General features: G+C 35.4%; 1 pseudogene; it reads left to right on the forward strand.

The window, feature by feature from the left end:
• The first annotated feature begins 379 nt into the window (after window positions 1-379).
• LOC113270266 (elongation factor 1-alpha 1-like) lies at window positions 380-1,911 on the forward strand (annotated as a pseudogene).
• The last annotated feature ends 3,350 nt before the right edge of the window (window positions 1,912-5,261 follow it).

Raw genomic sequence — 5,261 nt, forward strand, 5'->3', positions numbered from 1 at the left:
TGTAAATCTAAAATTTTTCTAAAAAATACAGTCTATCAATTTAAAACACGTCAATCTGTGTTAATGTTAACCCTCTTGTTAATGAATTCCATTTCATTAAAAACATGACCTCTGGATTTGTATGGTATGTAAATACCACCTCAATAAAAAATAACAAAAAAGAATAACATAAAATTATGCAAGTAGTCTACTCTTGAGGGGTCAAATATATCACTGGCTTTCTAACACTTGCTTTTGCAGACCAAAACTAATAATAAAAAAACCTCTGCACTTCCTTGCACATATGTAAGTTGATACCTAAAAATTGTCATTAATTTTCACAACAGGTTTGCCTCCAGAACACAGGTGTCATGAAAACCACTGCTAAACCTAAACCAAAATGAAAAAGGAAAAGACGCATATCAACACCGTCATCCTTGGACATGTAGACTTGGGCAAGTCTAACACTACTGGTCATCTGATCTACAAATGTGGTGGGATCCACAAAAGAACTATCAAAAAATTTGAGAAGGAGGCTCCTGAGGTGGGAAAGGGCTCCTTCAGGTATGCCTGGGTCTCAACTAAACTGAAAGCTGAATGTGAACGTGGTATCACCATTGGTACCTCCCTGTGAAATTTGAGACCAGCAAGTATTATGTGACCATCATTGATGCCCCAGGATACAGAGACTTTATCAAAAACATGATTGCAAGCACATCTCAGGCTGACGGTGCTGTCCTGATTGTTGCTCCTGGTGTTGATGAATTTGAAGCAGGAATCTTCAAGGATGGGCAGACCCATGAGCATGCCCTTCTGGCTTACACATTGGGTAGAAAACAATAAATTGTTGGTGTTAACAAAATGGATTGCACTGAGCGATCCTACAGCCAGAAGAGATATGAGGAAATTGTTAAGGAAGTCAGCACCTACATTAAAAAATTGGCTACAACCCCGACATAGTAGCATTTGTGCCAATTTCTGGTTGACAACATGCTGGAGCCAAGTGCTAACATGCCTTGGTTCGAGGGGTGGAAAGTCACCCGTAAAGATGGGAATGCCAGTGGAACCACACTGCCTGAAGCTCTGGATTGCATTCTGCCACCAACTCATCCAACTGACAAGCCCTTGAGTCTGCCTCTCGGGATGTCTACAAAATTGGTGGTATTGGTGCTGTCCCTGTGGGCTGAGTGGAGACTGGTGTTCTTAAACCTGGCATGGCGGTCACCTTTGCTCCAGTCAGTGTTACAGCTGAAGTCAAGTGTGTTGAAATGCACCATGAAGCTTTGAGTGAGACTCTTCCTGGGGACAATGTGGGCTTAAATATCAAGAGCGTACCTGTCAAAGATGTTCCTTGTGGAACATGTGAGCTGGTGACCTCAAAAATGACCTACCAATGGAAGCAGTTGGCTTCATAGCTCAGGTGATTATCCTGAACCATCCAGGCCAAATCAGTGCTGGATATGCACCTGTGCTGGATTGTCACACAGCTTACATTGCTTGCAAGTTTGCTGAGCTGAAGGAGAAGATAGTTCTTTGTTCTGGAAAAAACCTGGAAGATGGTCCACGTTCTAGAAATCTGGTAGTGCTGCCATTGTTGATATGGTTCCTGGCAAGCCTATGTGTGTTGAAAGCTTCTCTGGCTATCTTCCTCTAGGCCATTTTTCTGTTCATGACATGAGACAGATGGTTGCTGTGGGTGTCATCAAAGCAGTGGACAAGAAGGCAGCTGGAGCTGGCAAGGCCACCAAGTCTGCCCAGAAAGCTCAGAAGGCTAATTTAATATTATCCCCAATACCTGCCACCCCAGTCTTAATCAGTGGTGGAAGAACACTCTCAGAACTGTTCATGGAACTTGGCCATTTAGGTTTGATAGTATAACAGTGCATTGCAAAACCTTCGGAAGGAAAGCAGAATATTTTGTGGACCGTTTGTTCTGTGTGTGACATTTTTAAGTTACTAGTTTTTCAAATCTGTACTTTTTAATGGAAACAACTTGACCAATAGTCTGTCGCAGAATTTTGAGACCCATTAAAACAAAAGTTTAATGAAAAAAAAAATAAAAATTGTCATCATAAAATTAAATAACCGAAAAGAACTACTTTCCAACATATTTTAAATAACAAAAACTACATAAATTAAAGTGCTATATAATACTCCTAAATATACTAATGGAATCTAAAAATGCAGCATCATTCATTCAAAAACACATAAACATTAACTTCACTAATATTCATATATTTGATATTTTTCCTATTCTTGAATGAGCATGTAGTTCTCTAAGTTCTACACAGGATTTTTTTCTTTATATTTTTAGATGTAAAATGTTTTCTTTCTCACTCTATTATAATTTTATTACACAAAATATGAAATTTTTTAAATTTTTTCTGTGACCATAAGACAAGCATAAAATGAAAATTTTTCAGACATTATATAATTGTTATTAGTACACATTTGATCAAAAACAAATAAGTGAAAAACTTAGCATTTATTAAACATAAAAATTAATTGGAAATATATTTCTTAATGAGATAAATGATCTTTTTTCCCATCAGCCTTTGCATCCATTGATTAAAATAACAATGCTAAAAAGTATCATTTCTTTTTAAAGATTTGATTTATTTGTCAGAGAGAGATAAGAGTGCACAAGCAGGGGGAGTAGCAGGCAGAGGGAGAAACAGGTTCTCTGCTTAGCAAGGAGCCCGATGCAGGACTCTATCCCAAGACCCTGAGATCATGACCTGAGCCGAAGGAAACTGCTTAACTGACTGAGCCACCCAGGTATCCCAAGTATCTTATTTCTGCATAAATTTATTTCTATTAATTGTTTTATAAATGCTGTCAGCTAAGAATTAGTATTCATAGAAATAAAAAGAAGTGATAGAAGTTTTTTTCTATCAAATTCATTTTTAAAAATCTTTCTGAGGTATATGCTGAAAATTAAAACATGATTGATTATTAAAAGTTATCTGCACTGATTCATTAGTTTACAACTCAATTAGGTCTTCTTGCAATCAGTTAAAGCAAAGATTATAAACCACCTCCCTTGAAAATAGTATTTGTTACCAAGGGATTGGCATTTTATGTATGGGTTCTAAGAATTATGCCAATTTTTACCTGAATACTAAACAAATGGCCATTAATGTTCCACTTAGAGGCACCAAGTTTTATCTAATACACCTGGAAAGGATTGAAAAAAGTTAAAATAATGTTATTAAAATTTTCAACATAAATATTTTTAAATTATCACATGCTTTAAATACAGAACTATAAATAGTATAGAAATATAGAACTATAAATAGAAATACAGATAAAGAAATATAAGTAAATATAAGTATAAGCATATTTTCTCCAAGACAAGAAATGCCCTGTGGGAATTAAAATATGCATGGAATGTTAAAATATATGTAGAATTTAATACTTGACGAAAATCCTCAAAAACAATGGAAGTGTTTTAAGAGTTTGGTGATCCCAAACATTGTATTTCAAAGTTGTTACTTTCCTCAGTGTATAAAGGAGAGACTGAGGACCAAACAGTTAAAGTAATTTCTTCAAAGACAGTCAAGAATCAATATCAAGGCTTTCTGTCATTAAAAGTCATGATCTAGCCTTGACTTTTTGTTTGTATCATTAGCATCTACCCTCCTTCCCATCATCCCTTCCTTCTCTGATTATTTTATTATTATGAGTCCTGTTTCTGCTCATCAGCATTACTTCCATGATATAACTAAACTTGTCATTCTAGATTTTTCAAATTAAATTAAAATATTGACACATATGTAAGAAAAATGAGGAAATTGGTCCACTTAAACTACTTCCCACATCTCTGCTGTCTTTATGTTTGCTTGGCAGATGTTCTCTGGTAAAACATGGAAAACAAATACAAATATATCAAATATAGTTGTAGATATGTCTCCATTTCTGGTGCAGATTTACTAACATACTTTTGAAAAACATTAATTGTTCATTCTGCCACTCTTGTTTCAATGGCATTATTATTCATTTCCAAATTGCTAGAGAAATGATCTGTTCACTGCCATTTCTACTACATGACTGCAAAACATAACTGAGAAGTAATAAATAGCCACATACCAAGTAATAAATGGCTTGTTTTCAAAACAAGATTCTGATTACTTGGATTAAAAAAAGTGAAATGTAATATTAAAGCAGAAAACTGTTGAAATCTATTTGAGAGATGTGGTAGTATCATGTGGCTTGGTGAAATTGAATGCAGATTTTCTTAGTTTCAATTAAAATGGCATAATTCTTGGAAACATCTACTTAGTTGTATTGCACACTATAATTTTTCAATTCTTAATTCCCCTCAAAACAAAAAAGTAATCTTAAAATGATTTAAACTATTTGTTTTTATCACTCTACACTCTAGGAAATATGACTCTGCAATTACTAATTACAGACACAAAATAAAATATTTGCTTGTCACTTATTAGTAATTACTTATAGTTGATGAACACGTCTTGGAATTTACAGTACTTCAAAATTGCTGTCACAGAGTAGAACAGGGAAATTAATTTTAGTTACTAATGCACACCTCAACTGAACCTCAGACCAGGAGCTGTGGGACACATAAATATGGTAAATACATCTGCAGTCTATTCCAAAGGCATCAAATAAAACCAATCATAGTTATGATCCTTGGAAGTGCTTTGTTCTTCTTTCAGTAGCAGTCAGAGTTGTTGAACTTGAAAATATTTGGTACCAAGATTGAGAGGTAGCCTGAGGCCAGATCGGGCTTTGCAGAAAAAACAGTGTTGAAGTGGTCGTCTTAATGTCATTGCTGGTATTTGAGAAAAGGAATTTTGAAGGCAAAATGAGCTCTGGAGTTCAGGCTTCTCCCATTTCAGTAAAGTGCTTCTTTCTCTGTAATCTGCTGCCCCTTCTCCATCTCCTTACTGACTCTGTGGCCTTGTATAGGTCACTGTACACTTTCAACCTATGTTTCTTCCTTTGCCTTCAAATGTCAAATGCCATTTCAGATCTGAACGACATGAAGCTCTAAGAATTCCTCTTTCAATACAAGTTCTTGAGTGCTCTTTTGTTGATACAGGGACAAGTAACAATGTTCAAAATGACTCTTTACCAATTACTTGCTGACAGTAATTATTTCTGAAACTTTCTAATAGGCTAAAAACCAAGAATGAACAAACAAAACCAAACCAAACCCCAAAACATCTCCTAAATCAGTTATTCGTGGACCAACTTTTCTTCACTTAGATGTGTCTGTACTCTCCCCAGTCATGACTGAAACTGGACCCAGCACTCTA

This window comes from Ursus arctos, unplaced genomic scaffold (genome assembly GCF_023065955.2).
Source record: "Ursus arctos isolate Adak ecotype North America unplaced genomic scaffold, UrsArc2.0 scaffold_25, whole genome shotgun sequence".
NCBI lineage: Eukaryota > Metazoa > Chordata > Mammalia > Carnivora > Ursidae > Ursus > Ursus arctos.